Here is an 18,517-nt window from a genome sequence, read left to right as displayed (position 1 = left end):
ATTACAAGACAACACTTTGTAAAATCTTTATTTTTCTACATATTAATTATTAATTGTCTTTACATAGTATATGTTGTACTAGTTATTAAATTAGAAGCCCAAAGATAATTAATATAGAGGAGGAATTTCAGCCAAATAAACAACCCACATTTTAATACCCAACCCACATTATATCAGCCCACATTTAATTCAAACGACCAGCCCATTACCCCTAAATTTTCGGACCAACTGAGCCCAAATAACCCCCTACCCGTCCAGCCCACGTTTCACTAAACCGACCCAGCCCATTTTCGTTTTCTTCACCACCACCTAAACGAACCCTAATCAAAAAAACGCAACCCTCTTCTCTCCCTCTCTCCCTTTCTCTTTCTCTCACCATCTCCGTTCCTCCCACGCTTCTGTCCCCTCCACCTCCTTCTGTTCCCCACTCCTCTGCTTCCTCCACTTCCCTCTGTTCCCCACTCTTCTCTCATACGCTCTTCTCTCTCCTTTCTTAAACCCAAACCTTATAAAAGGATGGTGAGTTGAATCGAGGAAGGGGAGAGAAAAAAACGGAGGAAAAAGATCCGAAAAATCCCATGGTTTCTTGACATCAATTGGAAATTCTAAACATTTCATTTTGTTTGATCTGTTATTATTTCGAAGTCGAGTGTATAAAACTCGAGAATTGAACACTGATTGGACACAGATTGAAATACTTTAATTTTGACTCGAGTTTCGAATCTGTCAATACGAGAGTAGATTCGAGGCCTTGACGCCTTCATTTCACTGCATCCGAAAAGGTCAATAACTTTCCTCCCTTTTTTTTATCATTTCTAGCCTCGTCTGTTTAGTTTATCTTCGTAGCAAGTCGTTTTATTTTTGTGGTAAAATTGTTGCTGGATCGCCTTTCTGTTAGTATCAAAATCGTGTTGTAGTATACTGTAGTTTGGATGCTTAGACTGAATTTACAAGACTCAAAACCTATTTGAAAGACGAATATACATAGGATATACTGCGGGTATCAAGGTAAGCAGAAGGTATACATTCGACATACACCCGATATACACACCATGATGTGTATATTCTAGGTATATTGTGTATATGGTTAAAACAGGTCGACATTTCCCCCTCTTTTACTCTATTTGTTCAAGTAATATAACTTGACACGAATGCAATCTGTTTGGGGTTAGATATGATGAAATGGTTATATGATATGTTTATGTTGTTTGCTAGTTAATTTGGTACTGCCCAGTCCTAGTTTTACAGAAATACATTATTTCAAACTATGAGGCTGTAACTCTCCCCTCTCACTCGATCAGTTAAAACCATATAGAAGAAGTAGAATATAGCAATGCTAAAATCTGCCCAGTCCCTTTCTTACCTTCCTCATCTGGTTACAAATATCTGATTTCTCTAGGATTAGTCGAGTCCAAATTTAGCTTGTAAAGATCCTGTACGATTTAAATATATGCCTGTGATTGTCTAAGCACCATTCATATGCCTACAGTAATTGACTACGTTATTTAAGGTTTACGACAAGTTTGCTTGCATTGTATACCTACTAGCATTATTTGTGTGTCAATTTTTTTTTTTGAATTTGAACCTATCGTTGATCTTTGTTTCATCTCCAACAGTGTCAAACATATATATGTTATGTTCCATTAAAACAGTTTCTTGGTTTTTGTAAACTTACAAATGATTTTGTGGCAAATGCTATATGCTATATGTGTCTTACCTAGAATGAAGTTAAGAATCCTAGTATGTCAGGTTTAACTCCTTTCCTTTTCCAGTATTTGTACATGTCTCTTCTTTGGAGAATACTTGTAGTTCATCTTGAATACATTCTACGAACTTGTAAAGAGACTGGTCCCCTTAAGTTATCAAGACCAAATAATTCAGCTTAAATATCCATTTGCTAAGAGAATCTGAGGAATTGTCTCTTTTCTGCCTCTACACATTCAGTGGATTACACTAACTGCTCATGACCTCATTATTAGACACTTGTTATAATGTTGTTTGTTCTAACCTGATCAGCGTATTACTGTGGGTTGTCCTCCCCTTTCCATGCACATTTGATGTCCATCCTGACTAAGTATGAGTCCCTGTATAGATGAATGCTTGGTTTGGTTATTGAGATACTAAGATAACTATGGTGAGAGATTATCATTTGGGTTGTCTGCCATCATGTGTTCAATTGCTTTGTCATATGTATTTGATCTGGATTCCCATACTTAGTTGACATTCTAAAAACTATTACATGATAATTCATTTGATTCATGTCTTGATGAGTGGTCTACAAGATCTAGCAGTTATGTTAATTGGGAGCAATTAAGTCTGCTTGCTAGTTAGATATATGCTCATCTCACCTTTCTTTGTTGCTAATCTGGAGAATGTTCTCATGAATATTGCCGAGTGTATGCTGGATTTCTATGTTTTGATTATTTGCAACATATGCAATGCACTGGTTCGGATACTTGTTTAAATGAGACTGTAGAGTATATATTTTCTCTTACCTTTACTGGCCAGCAGTTTATTAGATTACTGTGTTTGGTTCTATTTGAGTACAATAAGTCATTAGAGTTGATGATAAAATAGTTAACCTGTCTGCTGGTTAGTTGACAATCTGTGCGCTAATTGATTCAAGCAGCCCCATAAAACATGTTATATTTCCGCACCAATTCAGCTTTACATGCTAAGTGTACTCGTATCGATTATATATATGTATGTATACGATAGGTAGATTTCAGCCAATACATCTATAGGGAAGTTAGTTAGTCATTATGGATGAAGTTTGAACCATCCCTGGTGTTAGCCATGCCTGGGATTCATGAAATCCCTTGGAACTTGTGCAACATCGGGAAAACGAGGGCGAAAGCTTTCCAATATTAAACTTTTATACCTCTTACGAACGTGTATACATGAGATATACTTGGATATACACATTATATACATAACCTACTGATTTGTTTTGAACTTATATTTTACATGTTTAATCTTATTCGTTGAGTAGATACTAATCCTTTCTTTTCATTTTTTTATGCATGATATCTCGCATACGACTCCAAGCGATTCATCATCTTCTCCCGCATTTTGGCGTTGGGCCAAAAGCCCAACACAATTCCTCTCGAGTCAGCCCCATGTAGTAGCAGCCAATCCGCAGCCAAACAAGGAAATAAGAATCTGGGCCGAAGCCCAATAGGCGTGACAGCAGCGGCAACATACATAAATTGTTACTGGGCCAAAGCCCAGCTGCAAACAGATCACAGCAGTCCGAATGGGCCAAGCCCATTTACATTATATCTACCCTTCCATTTTTATTGTTGTGTGCATTTAATGTGCATTGTATGACTAACATTTGTGCTTGTTAATTAAGATAAACCTTAGTGACATTAAGGGTTTTAGTTTAATAATGGGTAGTTAATTCCACAAATTACATTCACTTCCATTTTTAAAACTAGTTATAGCATCTATAACATTTATTTGAGTAATTGATTTTCGAATAGTATACCTACATATCTTCGGGTTAAAGGAATCATTTTACATTCTCACTAGCTTAGGAATTTCAAAACATCACTAACATACAAAAATAAGAATCCGATTAGACTTTATAAACATTTTCAAGATTTATTCAATTACACATTTTTTTAGTTGAATATGGTTAAGTAAGAATTAATAAAAAGAGAAAGAAATTCACTCCTTTTATTTTACATCCCATTTACAAAAAAAAACAAGTCTAGATTTTTACACCACACTACTCATACAATATCATCTTTATCTAAAATTTGCGTTTGTTGAATCTTCTCTACAAGTATTATTTTAAACAACACTATTATACTTTCGTTTAAAGCTTTAATAACATTGTATAAGTCATACTTTTAAATAGTATCGGAAATACTCTTTTATATAAATTTATTACCTTCTACAAATCCTGTTTTCAAACAATATTCCTATATATATATATCTGTAACTTTAGTTATATTTGTAAAACTATTTTCTTTTTATAATACTATATTTACACTTAGCCTAATCAATTGTAAGTCCGGTCGGTTAACCATTGTTAATGGGTCTTAAAGGATGCCTAATACCTTCCCTTTAGACTAATTGAACCCTTATCTAGAATCTTAAGTTTCGCAGACCTTAAACAGAGTTAACTTTAAAATAACTTTAATAAATTTAGGTGTCCTAATTCACCATAAATAATTAGGTGGCGACTCCTGAAACAAAACAAAATAGGAATCACCAATATGTTGTACTCTACTTTAACCCGGTTAAAATGGGGTATGACAAGAGGTTAGTTAGAATTTGCAGTATAATAATTTACATAGTTATCCTGAAAGTTATATTATAAAAATGGTACATGAGAACTAAATAACATGTTGTATTCTTGTGATGGTTAAACGCACAAAGACATTGAATAGGACGTAAATGAGAAAGTTTTCATAAAACATCGTTATATTTACCTTTTTGTAAATGACTCTACTTGAGTAGGATGATATCGAACTATACTCCCGCCACCTAATTCAGTTGTATCTGGAGCACTACTCGGTCCAGGAATATCACGGCTCTGCATAGTCCAACCAAAGTTATGTGACTGGCTACGAACTCCTACCATTATTTCTTGTTGAAGTGTACTTCTTTGAAGCCCAATATTCATAGCGGGAAGATACGTAGTACCCCGAATATCAAACTTATCGTCAGTGGGTGCTTCAACATTAGTAGAGCGTTCAACAGTTGCATACATGTCAAGTGAGGCTATACTGATATGATTGCTAAATATATCAGGACTTCGAAGAAATAATGATAAGGAGTCATCGTCCGAAATAAGAGTTTCCTCATAAAAGGGAAATCCCCCAGCCGTAATTGATGTTGGATATCGTCCAGTGATAACCACCGAAAGGTTAGGATCAGATATGGCCATTTTACTTATGAAAACATGTTGTAGACGATCGTATTTGAGGGAAATTGGAAACCTTTGTACGGCTTCCGGACGGCGGTTATATTTAACTAAACCTTCTTCGTACACAACTTCCCCACCCTAATATAAATTAACTCTTACATAATTTTCCGCCATATTATTTTCAACAGAATACAAAAGTAAAAATTAATGGAGAGTGCAAGAGAGAAGTTGAGAGTTCGTAAAAAATGAAGTCTACAATAGAGAAGTGTAGAATTCAGTGAAACATACAAATCTGCGATTTTATATAAAACTAATGATTCACGGATTTTACTATTTGATTTTACGCAAAACACGCTTGATTTGACGATTGCATGGCAGATTCGACGACTTCATGCATTCTGCGATTTTACACAAAAAATTTTACAAATTATTGATCGTTTTTACTTTTACAGCAGCATGCGTGATTTGACGACTGTAACGATTCTCTGGCGTAAAAAAATTTCGCCAATCAATTATTGCGCGAATCAATTATCGGAGGAAAAACGTTGGCAGCCAACGTTGCAACAAAATATGAATTGCAAAATGTTGGCCAGCCAACGTTTTGCAATGGTTCATCGACAATCAGTTAATTCGTAACAATGGTGAATGGTGTAGTGAATGAATCACAAACTCGAGCAGCAACTGGAAATCCGCAGATGCACAACAACTTCAATGAATCAACTGCAAATGTAAGAAATTCTGCAACAAATGCATCAGGATCAAATGTCGATCATACACATCTTTTGTACCTTCAGTCGACTGATATAGAATTGAAAAACGTTGGCCAGCCAACGTTTTCCAATTCAATTTTGTTGTAAACTTTACACACATTAAATATGCAGAAACGAGGTGAACCAGAATTGAATAAAAACATACAGATATTGGCAAATAAAAACAGTAACTTGTCCATCTTTTTCCGAATTCAATAAAGTTTACATACTAATACTTCAACATGAAGTTACCCACTATACAATAAAAAATTAATTTTTACAGTGTCCCTTCCCCCCCCTCCCCCCCCCCCCCCCCCCTCCGTGCCACACCGAGTTTGCCGACGCTCTCGTTTTGATCTACGTTGGTGAACCTCCTCTTGTATCACACCTGCATCCTGTAAATGCCATAAAAAAATATAAGTTATTTTTGTATGATAAATTTTCGTAGCAATTATTTGATTGTCTACGTAAAATCGGGCAGCATCTCCCCTGTAACAAGGACTTCCTCCAATACCATATACCAACACAAACAACCAAAGCAACCAAGACAAAACACCACATAACAACCACAAGTCTCCAAAAACTTTGAATTAAAAGCTAACCTGTGGCTCTAAAGTCTGTACATCCGGCACAGGACAGTTTCATCATCTCCATGTTGAATTCTTCGCACAATTTGGTCAAGACTTGCCCATATTTTTCATTCCTCTCCATTATGATTTTCAAGATTTCCTCAACTTCTTCTTTTCGAGAATTGGAGATTTCTTCTTCAAGATTTTGCTCTTCTTCTTCTTCTTCTTCAAGTTGAACCATTTCTTCAATTTCACAACTTTCGTTGTGGACACAAGGATTTTCGGGCTCATCTTTCAAATTTGAAATCTCTTCTTCAATCAATTCATTTTGAGGAGTAGACACTTCCATGACAATTGAGGAATTGGCATCCTCAAATGAATCATTCATTCTTGTCATAGCCTCTCTATTTTCTAAAATGGATTGTTGGACGAGCTTTAACTCTTCCACCATTTTAGCTTCCCGATCTAAGTATGTTTGGAGCATTGCCATGATGCCTTCATATCCAGCACTTTGTCCTTCATTTGCCATGTCATTGTCCCTGTCAAGCTCAAAAGCACAACTAGCATTTTCGTTAGAACAACTTGGGGGAGGGGAAGCGAAATAATTGGGACAATCACCCCAATGTCCACCTTGACCACCACATATATTACAAATACTCTCATCATAGGATTGAGACGGTGCACACATCTCTCTCCCGGAAGCATATTCACAATCTTGCCAAAAGTGGGGTCCTTCACAATATGGACATGGGTCATCAAAATATGGATTACAACCATCAAACCCATTTTCATTCCAAGATGCCATGTTTTTTTTTTATTTTTATTTTTTTAGATAAAATAAAGCAATGAAAGTTTGAACCAAATCAAGTTAGCTTAAATCCCAAACTAACTCAAATACGCCAAATTGTTTCCCGGCAGCGGCGCCATTTTTGATAACGTCCAAATACACTCCTCAAAGAGAAAGTGTACACGGTCGTATGCAATATATTTACCCAACTATGAGTCGGGGTCGATCCCACAGGGAACAATATGCTAGGCGATTAAGAAAGTAAGGAACTTTCACCAACTAAACTAAAGCCAAACGATAAATGATATTTTGGGTTTTTGATTAAGATTATAACTAATGCGGAAATGTAAACTAACCTAGAAAGCAAGTAAAATGATCAATGGCCACAAGCATGGATAATAGGAGATTACACTCAAGTAACGATCCAACGTATTTTACGATTTTACAACTAAGAGCGGGTTTGTGTTGATAGATAATGATATCTAAAATCTCATTGAAAGTCTTCCAACCAAATCAATGAATTTCACTCTAAGCTTTTCCAAGCCTTAGAGTGTGATGTTAGGTACAATCAATTTAACCTCAAGTAACTATCCTCTTCCGAGCTCAAGTTATTAGATGAGTTTAATGACCCAAATTCTTGTTAATTAATCTTTCCCAACCTAGATTTCCTCTTCCAAGCTCAATCTAAGTAAATGGGTGAGTCCTAGGGTTAGCTAATCCCTTTGGAAACATTCAAGAACGAGATTAATTAAATCAACAAAGACCCACTTCAATAGCAATAAGAATCATTCAATACATAAGCAAAACAAGAGTTTCAATCCAAACTTTAATCCTAGAATACTTCCATAAACAAGGTTCAAGTATAGAAATGAAAACTGCACACTTAGATATACAATACAAAGCAAGAGATTGAAGAAATGAATTAAAAGTTTAAGAAATGCTCAACCAAATCTTCAAATCTTCAACCCCAAAGTGTGGTGTAGATGAACCCTAGCCTCCAAGCTTGCAAAATGGCAAAAGATGATAATGTTTTGCCCCAAGCTCTCTTTTTGTAGCTCCTCTAATTCTTCCAAGTTCAAAAGAATGACAAAATATGCCCCAACTTTCAGTTTTTGCAGTTCTGCCCGTTTTTTGCAGTTCTGTCCCGTTTTTGCAAAACTGTCCACTTTTGACAGTTTTGCAAATCTGTCCCGTTTTTGCAAAACTGTCCAGTTTTGACAGTTTTGCAAAAATGTCCAGTTTGGCCTCTTTTTGACTTTCTTTTCACTTGGTTTCTTCCGATCACTCATTTCAGCTACTTGGCTTGTTTTGCTCTATTTTGTTCCATTTTGGTCCATTTTGATCCATTTTGCTCTTTTATACTCTCCGGGCATCTTTTCCTACAAAACAACAAAAATACACACAAAGTAACAACAAAAGTGCTTAAAGAGTTGCAAAAACTTAAGGAATTAGCATCGAATATCGCGTAATTTCACGACTCATCAACACCCCCAACTTAAAGTCTTTGTTTGTCCTCAAGCAAATCAAAACAAAAATTTCAATGATGAACCACTTTAAGCACAAAAACATGATTTTGGTTGGTACCAACAATTAGGCTACAAGCATGTGAAGCTTCAACCAAATAACTCCCTCATTCAAAATACAATTTCAAGAATGCAATAGAGATATAAAACTATCAAGCAACAACACTCAAGTCTCAATAAGTGACTCAAAAAGTTGTCACAAAGATCATTCTTTCCTATGCACCTTGCTTTTTAACTTTCACACAACAATTTGGAGGGGTATTCGCATTTCAATTTCACATGCAAGAGACTAACTCTATTAGTACCAAACAAGCCAAGAGTTTTCACATTTTTCCTCAAAGAAAATAAAATAATAAGAGTGACTAATCCACAACATGTCAAAAGAACAAAATTTTCAGAAATTTTGAGCAAGTTTCAAAATATAATGCGCTACCACGTGCCACCCCCAACTGTAAACATTGCAGCGTCCTCGCTGCACATAATCAAAACATAAACATAGAAAGGATTTTTTTTTTACTGGCATGACATGCGACCCTACATGCGATTCGCATGTGATGTCACCAAAAAAATTTTTTTTTTTTTTTTTTGCTCTCTCTGTCACCATGTGCGACACTACATGCGATTCGCATGTATGACATGCGAATCGCATGTTATGACACCAGAAAACATTTTTTTGCAGCTTTTACTGGTTTTGGGGGCTTTCCGGATATCCGACATGCTCAAAACAACTCCAAAAACTCTGAAACTTTGCAGATTAGTCAAAAACCATAAACTAAACTATTCTAAAAAATAAAATTTCAAAAATGATTTAAAACTTTTAAAACGATGGGTTACCTCCCACCAAGCGCTTGATTTAACGTCGCGGCACGACGGTTACCTTTACCACTTTTCCTTCCATTTGGAGCTTATGAATTTGTGCCCCAACTTTGAATCAAGATTCCGATGATGCTCGTGAGGCGGTGGTCGTAAGTCAAAGAGGCCAACTTTCAGGTGTCGCATTTTGCACTTCTTGGCCCGTAAGTGAGGCATGCCATTTTGTCTTCTTAGCATAGCAAACTTCAATATGAAAACGCTTTCTTCTTCATTTCCACAATTCTCCATAGGCACGGTTAGTTCAACTTCCATATCATCAACCAAGCACAATGTTGAAAAATGGTTGGAATGTGGTCCAATGCGCTTCAATTTCAAATTCGCTTCATTTTTGACATCATCACCCAAGAATGAACTAGAGTCTTCAAAAACCATTGTATCAACTTTTTTATGCAACTCTAGTATCATTTCTTCAATTTCGGCATCATTCACTATTTTTGGGTTGGTAGGTTGGCAATTCGCCATTAGCTCATCAAAATCAATCTTGACCTCTTCTTCATTGGAAACCAACTCAAAATTATAATCCATGGCCCTTTGATATTGAGCATTACATGCTTCAATCTTTGCATTCAATTCGGCCTCCAATTTCCGGATATCAATTTCAAGTAGCTCCATTTCTTGACTTTGCTCAACATGCATTTTTAGAAATTCTTCCATCATCCATGAAATGCCTTCACGGTGATTTCCATAGGCTTCAAGTTGTTGAGCTTGATTCATTAGCCAATCTTGGCTCAAAATTTTCATTTTGTCAAGATTTTCTTCATTGTGAGAGTCGTCCAACTCTTGTAAAAATCTATCTATGGTGAGATACACCTTTTGGACAGTTTCATCATCTCCATGTTGAACTTCTTCGCACAATTTGGTCAAGACTTGCCCATATTTTTCATTCCTCTCCATTATGCTTTTCAAGATTTCCTCAACTTCTTCTTTTCGAGAATTGGAGATTTCTTCTTCAAGATTTTGCTCTTCTTCTTCTTCAAGTTGAACCATTTCTTCAATTTCACAACTTTCGTTGTGGACACAAGGATTTTCGGGCTCATCTTTCAAATTTGAAATCTCTTCTTCAATCAATTCATTTTGAGGAGTAGACACTTCCATGACAATTGAGGAATTGGCATCCTTAAATGAATCATTCATTCTTGTCATAGCTTCTCTATTTTCTAAAATGGATTGTTGGACGAGCTTTCGCTCTTCCACCATTTTAGCTTCCCGATCTAAGTATGTTTGGAGCATTGCCATGATGCCTTCATATCCGGCACTTTGTCCTTCATTTGCCATGTCATTGTCCCTGTCAAGCTCAAAAGCACAACTAGCATTTTCGTTAGAACAACTTGGGGGAGGGGAAGCGAAATAATTGGGATAATCACCCCAATGTCCACCTTGACCACCACATATATTACAAATACTCTCATCATAGGATTGAGACGGTGCACACATCTCTCTCCCGGGAGCATATTCACAATCTTGCCAAAAGTGGGGTCCTTCACAATATGGACATGGGTCATCAAAATATGGATTACAACCATCAAACCCATTTTCATTCCAAGATGCCATGTTTTTTTTTTATTTTTATTTTTTTAGATAAAATAAAGCAATGAAAGTTTGAACCAAATCAAGTTAGCTTAAATCCCAAACTAACTCAAATACGCCAAATTGTTTCCCGGCAGCGGCGCCATTTTTGATAACGTCCAAATACACTCCTCAAAGAGAAAGTGTACACGGTCGTATGCAATATATTTACCCAACTATGAGTCGGGGTCGATCCCACAGGGAACAATATGCTAGGCGATTAAGAAAGTAAGGAACTTTCACCAACTAAACTAAAGCCAAACGATAAATGATATTTTGGGTTTTTGATTAAGATTATAACTAATGCGGAAATGTAAACTAACCTAGAAAGCAAGTAAAATGATCAATGGCCACAAGCATGGATAATAGGAGATTACACTCAAGTAACGATCCAACGTATTTTACGATTTTACAACTAAGAGCGGGTTTGTGTTGATAGATAATGATATCTAAAATCTCATTGAAAGTCTTCCAACCAAATCAATGAATTTCACTCTAAGCTTTTCCAAGCCTTAGAGTGTGATGTTAGGTACAATCAATTTAACCTCAAGTAACTATCCTCTTCCGAGCTCAAGTTATTAGATGAGTTTAATGACCCAAATTCTTGTTAATTAATCTTTCCCAACCTAGATTTCCTCTTCCAAGCTCAATCTAAGTAAATGGGTGAGTCCTAGGGTTAGCTAATCCCTTTGGAAACATTCAAGAACGAGATTAATTAAATCAACAAAGACCCACTTCAATAGCAATAAGAATCATTCAATACATAAGCAAAACAAGAGTTTCAATCCAAACTTTAATCCTAGAATACTTCCATAAACAAGGTTCAAGTATAGAAATGAAAACTGCACACTTAGATATACAATACAAAGCAAGAGATTGAAGAAATGAATTAAAAGTTTAAGAAATGCTCAACCAAATCTTCAAATCTTCAACCCCAAAGTGTGGTGTAGATGAACCCTAGCCTCCAAGCTTGCAAAATGGCAAAAGATGATAATGTTTTGCCCCAAGCTCTCTTTTTGTAGCTCCTCTAATTCTTCCAAGTTCAAAAGAATGACAAAATATGCCCCAACTTTCAGTTTTTGCAGTTCTGCCCGTTTTTTGCAGTTCTGTCCCGTTTTTGCAAAACTGTCCACTTTTGACAGTTTTGCAAATCTGTCCCGTTTTTGCAAAACTGTCCAGTTTTGACAGTTTTGCAAAAATGTCCAGTTTGGCCTCTTTTTGACTTTCTTTTCACTTGGTTTCTTCCGATCACTCATTTCAGCTACTTGGCTTGTTTTGCTCTATTTTGTTCCATTTTGGTCCATTTTGATCCATTTTGCTCTTTTATACTCTCCGGGCATCTTTTCCTACAAAACAACAAAAATACACACAAAGTAACAACAAAAGTGCTTAAAGAGTCGCAAAAACTTAAGGAATTAGCATCGAATATCGCGTAATTTCACGACTCATCAGTAATGCATAAATACATCAAACAAAGCAACATTCACAAAATGGGAGGAAAAAAAATCGATCCTTTATGACACATTTCACAATTCTTTTCTCCTGTACCGAAAATGTCATCATCGGTCCATTATTGGCAATATCCACAGTTCCACAATGTTTTAAGATAGTGATCTATACTTGTAAAACGTGGATTGATCCACGTTATACAATATATTTTGTATAACGTGGATCAGTCCACGTTTTACAAACATCCACAAAACTAACAAAAATAACAGCAACATAACAATCCATAGATCTTTTATAAAAGAATCCACAAAAATAACAGCAACATAACAACAAATTTTATTCAGATATTTTATATAACAATTCACAAAAATAACAGGAACATAACAATAAATTTCTTCAAAAGTGCTACTAAACAAATCGGACCTTTTATATAATAATGCTTCTAACAATCATATTTTAAGTTCAAATTAAAATAACACAAATAACACAAACGTATTAAAATAACACAAATAAAAAATAACAATTAAGATATATAAGACAAACAGATCTACATCTACTATAAATATACAATATTATATGAGTTAGAAAAAATACCTTCATTTAAATAGCAATAATAGATAAAGATGAAGAAGTTGCTCCAAAAATTAGACTGTATTGCAGGGTTTAAAAAAAATAGAGGAGAAGGAAAAGGAGAAGGAGATGGAGGTTTTGCAAAATATTTGCAATGGAGGAGAATGGAGAGAACGAAAGAGAATGGAATGAAGCGGCGGAAGAAATATTTTAGGACAGATGAAATATTTTAGGGCAGAACGGATCAGTCCAAGTTAACAAATAACATGTATAACGTGGACTGATCCACGTTATACATGTAATTTTTTTATTTTTTATTTTTTTGCTTCAATCGTCTGACAAGGGTAAAAAAAATTTTGGGGTATATCGTGGATCAGCCCACGATATACCCCTTTTGGTATAATAATTTTTAGACGTTCCCTTTTGGTAAAAACAATGTATTTTTATACCCTTTAGGCTCCGGACTCTCTATCTATATTTAGTAATTTATAGTTCCAATTTTGTCATTTTACGAATATTCTCTTATAGCAATGATATGAGTCTTTTATTTTCGAGCTTTTCCCCTCTCCCTTTAAAAAGAAAATAGTTTTCTTATTTTTATTTTTCCTAGAGGGTTTGTGACGCCAATATACAATTGCTTAGGAAAATACTCTCTCGATTTCCTTTTAAGTGACTCTTAAGGTTTGGCACACGCATTAAGAAATTCACTTAACAATATTAAGTAAGAAAGTTATTTTACAAAAAAACCTTTAATTTGGGGATATTTTAAAAATATACATCTTTTGAAAATATTTATGCTATGTAGCCCAATATAAAATATTATACAACATTATATAATAGTATACAACATTATACCTAGGGAGAAAGCATTTTACATAATGCATCAATTCTGTATAAACTGTATAATAGTGTATAAAAGGTGTTATACACAAATATGAGGAAAATTGGGTTTTTACACACAGTATTTAACGCCTTCTTGGAATAAACTAAAAAGCCTAAAAAATAACATAAAAGGACATGGGAGGAATAGTATTTGATGAAAGGGAGCCATATCTGGACATAACTAATTTAAGCAAATATTACAGATCAAAAGTAAACCTTATGATCACACGTAATCAAATGATGGAACAGATGAAGTATATATGTTAATCATCATACATATGATTGTTCCTGATCAAGTGACGGATATCCATAGGATAAGCATCAGACGGTAGAAGAGCATTATAAGCTCTGTTAGCGGCAATCTCAGTGGGATGAACATTATAATAGAAATTATCATAGAAAAGATAAATTCCCCTAAGCAAACATGGTGCTTCTCCAGGAGCACATAGCCCTTCAGTCGTGGTTTCCAAAACTTTACAACATGGACGATTCAACACACTAAGTGTACCTGAAAATAAGAGAAGTCAAAATAATATCCATTCCATTATCGTTTCATGTGGTTAAAAGTTGGGCCACAAAATTAGCTCATGAACATATGATCATTCAATATGTCCAAGTTTGGATGGGTTAATCATCTTTTTATTTGTTAACTCAGCTTGTATTGATCCTAGTTTAGCACATCTAGTTGGGCTGATTTGGGCTAAGTATGTTACCCAAATTGACCCATGAAAATTGAAAAACCTCGTCAAATTGTTTATATAATCTTTTTTTGTTTGATATGTTTTAGTATATAGCTATAATAATGAAGGAAAAAGTTTTAATGGTTTTGTTTGGTAATTAAACAAATTATAAGAAAGCAAACAAATAAATTAAAAGTTGATAAGAGTTGGGGTTATGTTATGACTCATTGTTTAGCCCATCTTAACTGATCTATTCATCTCAGCCTAACTTTTAGGCAGAGTTAGGCAATATAATGATCCATTTATTAAGACCTTTGATCCATCCAAAACTTTGCACAAACCATTTATTTATCACCCCCCTAGTTAAAAGTACAAATATTTCATAAAGATTCAATTGCACAAAAAGTTTGAGAGGAAAAATAAAGGGGGAAGAATTAAGCAGAAAGAGGAAAGTGTGATTTGATATTTCACATACCGATGATTGATGAAATGTTGTACATGTTTATATATGTGAACCATGCATCTGGAAAATTGGTATTAAGATCATCTACAAGAGTCTTTAGGTTGCTGTTAAACAGTTTAATTGCATCATTTGTTGAACCCACACATCTACGTGTATTGTGTTTTTGCAGCTCTGCAGGGATACAACCTAATTGCAGCACTACAAAAATAACGGAAGGATTATGGCGGTTTTTAATGGGTATAGCGGCGGTTTAAAACCGCCATAACCAGCTTAAATGGCGATTTTCAATACCGCCACAATCCTTGCTGTCATTAATCCTATTACCAAAACCGCCACAATCTGTATATTGCAACGGTTTTTAACCGCCGTTAGTGTTATGGAAAATTATTGCAGTTCTAAACCGCCCTAAATGCTGTTAGTTTTAGGAAAAATTATGGCGGTTTCAAACCGCCGTAATGCTGCGAAACAGTGCACCTTTTAGTACTGCCATTTTGTTATTTTATTAAACAATATTTTGGCAGCTAGCCACCCTAAGAAGTTGACTATTCTGTATTGCCAAATTTAGATCTGATTTTTGCACCTTATGAAATCAAACACCATTCATAATAATTTCATCTTTTATGAAATCAAACACTATACTAATTTTAACACTTGAAAGGTTTAAATCAACAAAATATTCAATATTTAAAATAAAAGTATCCCAAAATTACATCCAAATTCAAGCTAGAGTTTCAAAGTTATTCATCAAAAATACCCAAAAAACATAGTTTTGATCCTAATGATGATTACTAATTGCTAGTCGCTCTATCTCCGTTGTTACATCTAAATGAGGATCTTCTTGGCCCAACTGGTGATGGAGTGCTTCCTAAATCTTATGCCTGCTAAAAAAAAGAAAAGGAAATAATCAAACTACCAACCAACGATCATAGAAGTCATCGAATGATAAAGATTATAAAGGAAACTCATTGAAGGAAGATCATCTCATGTCTGCTCTTTCAATTTTTAAATGTTGGACTTTTATGGTAAGGTTTGAACAATTCTAAATATCCTGTTTTTCTTTTCCTGAATATGTAACAGTCAGAGGAACAATAAAAAACAACAGGACAGAGGGGACAATTCAAAATTTCACCAAAGAAAAATGACTTCAGATTGCAACATAATCTACATATGTTCTGGACTTCAGTGACATTATTCCCAGGCATGTCGCTAAGAATCTTCAACTTCCCCTCTTGTTCATATTGAAAGACCATTAAATATCCTGCTAGTTTGGTTTTGTACTATCACCAGACAAACATATCCCATAATGGTTCCAATCTAAGTTTAAACAGACTACCAAATATTTCCCGTAAACAAGTACTCTGTTGTCTACTTCTTTTAGCCTTGATACACAGCATTCCTTTGAAATAAGTGATTCCCAGACTACCAAATTAATTTTGTCTACCTTGAAAGGAAGAAAACAGCATCAGAAAAGGAAAAAAAAATGGTTCAGTTTAGTACTTGTACCTGTGGGGGAGTCGGAAATAAGTGATTAAACTCCTCGGGGATATTCCCTATGTTCATTCGATATAAGTGATTAAACTCATTGAAATCGTTGTTGGTGAACCCAAATGCATCACTAATCATGGTTGCCATTAGGTTTTGGGGTTGCAAAGCATCTTCTATGAAATTTGTGCTCTGAAAAGACTGTGGCGCAGTTGCATTTGATTCTTCCCCATGCATATACCAAAATTTATAATTTTTTGGAAAAGGCTTACAAGTCAAGTGCTCTTCAACTACACCTCTTTCTTGCCACTTCTTAAAGCCACATATCGGACACGGGCACTTAATTACATGCCCATCAATAGACCCATGCTCGAAAGCAAAATCCAAAAATGTTCTTAGCCCATTTTCATATTCAGGTGTGTTTTGTGGTTTGCTAATCCAAGATTTATCAATTGGCATGGCTAGAAAGAACACATAATGATCCAACTTATAATTAAAATAGAATCACAATATTAAAATGAAAAAATTAGTTCAGGACAAAATTAAGCAAACACAAACAAAGAGATGGAAGAAATATAAATTATTTTGGGTGAAGCGTCTTGATATACAACTTTATGATATCGCCATTTCTTTTATTAGGAACTCTACATATAGACACATGATTCAATCCTTAAAGTAAAAACCATATTTTTTTTTCCAGAGAGACAGAGACAGAACTTTACTGTCATGTCTATCAACAAAAGGAGAAAAAAGAAAGAATGTTGAGGAAAAAATTGTAGACAGAACTTCTTAGTAGCCATTTCGCCTATCTAGCTAAGTAAAGGAGAAAAGTAAACTAGAATAGTTCACATACGAAATGAAACATGATACAATATAAACATGATACACGTGTATCTTAGTTGTCTGATTTTCACATTTTAGTTTTGCGACATGATATCTGCTAGTTTCCAGGAAAGTTGAGCTCTGAACAGCAGTTATAGGGATAATAAGTGCAGTTAAAAGGCCCTCCTTTCTCCATAATCAACAACTCTGTATTAGCAGGCAGTATTGTGCTACAATCAACATGAAAGATGGAAAATATGTTTTTTTTACTAAATAAGGACTTTTTGGATTCTCTTATGTTTTGTTTCTAACTTGACATTATATGGAAGCTGAACCTTGTTATGGTACTAAAAAGAGACAGCGTCTTGTAACACATTTCTGAATATGCAGTGTAAAAACCTGATAGGCTTCACAAAAATGACTACTTTAGTTCAATGTTACTAAATACTCAATGATAAACAACCTCATTTCCTCAGCCAATCAAGAAACAGAAACATGTACTAAATTCTAAAGGCAAACACAATCTAAACAAGAGTTGGTGAACTAATATTGCAATATTTACAGGAACTTAATTACAAGCTATGGTTCTTAATTACAAAATATTGGTGAACACAGATTTGATACCTATGAAACGATTTACCATCCCAATAGCTTCAACAGAAGTTTTCCCTATATGATATTTAAGTTAATACTATTAGCTAAAATTGATTGCATACAATCGAAAGCATTAGAGCATCAAAAAGAGAAACAAATTGGGAAAATCTCTACATGAACCCTAACAAAGAGAAATTGGTGACATCGACTGCTAATTGATTACCAGAAAGTGAAATCTAAAGAGAAATTAGGGGAAATCGCTACATGAACCCTAAAAATTTACACAGAAACTGAAATTTCAAAATTCCTTTCATGCATGAACCCTAAAAATCAATTTCCAGCTAGGGATTGAGAAATTTACTGCTTAATTGCGAAAATGAAAATAGCAATCAATTTCGTTGTGCTGAGAATGGAAATTTTCGAAATTTAATGTGAAGATAAGCTAATTGTATGCTAATTGTTTTTTAAAAAAAAATTAGCGGCGGTTGTAATATCTCCGTTTATTTGTAGTTCTAGCCTAGTCCAAATAAGGCAACTTTCCTTGCTCCATCTTCATATAAAGTCTAAGTCACATCAACCAATGAGTAGCGTTCGGTATACAAGAAATCCGAAGAAAACTAGACGGCATG

General features: G+C 34.9%; 1 pseudogene; it reads right to left on the bottom strand.

The window, feature by feature from the left end:
- Positions 1-14,888: 14,888 nt before the first annotated feature.
- Positions 14,889-18,517, bottom strand: part of LOC132625234 (GDSL esterase/lipase At5g45670-like) — a 29,189-nt pseudogene continuing 25,560 nt past the window's right edge.

Source organism: Lycium barbarum, chromosome 12, assembly GCF_019175385.1.
Source record: "Lycium barbarum isolate Lr01 chromosome 12, ASM1917538v2, whole genome shotgun sequence".
Classification (NCBI taxonomy): Eukaryota; Viridiplantae; Streptophyta; class Magnoliopsida; order Solanales; family Solanaceae; genus Lycium; species Lycium barbarum.
The sequence above is the reverse complement of the archived record's forward strand: the minus strand, read 5'-3'. Positions and strand labels throughout refer to the sequence as shown.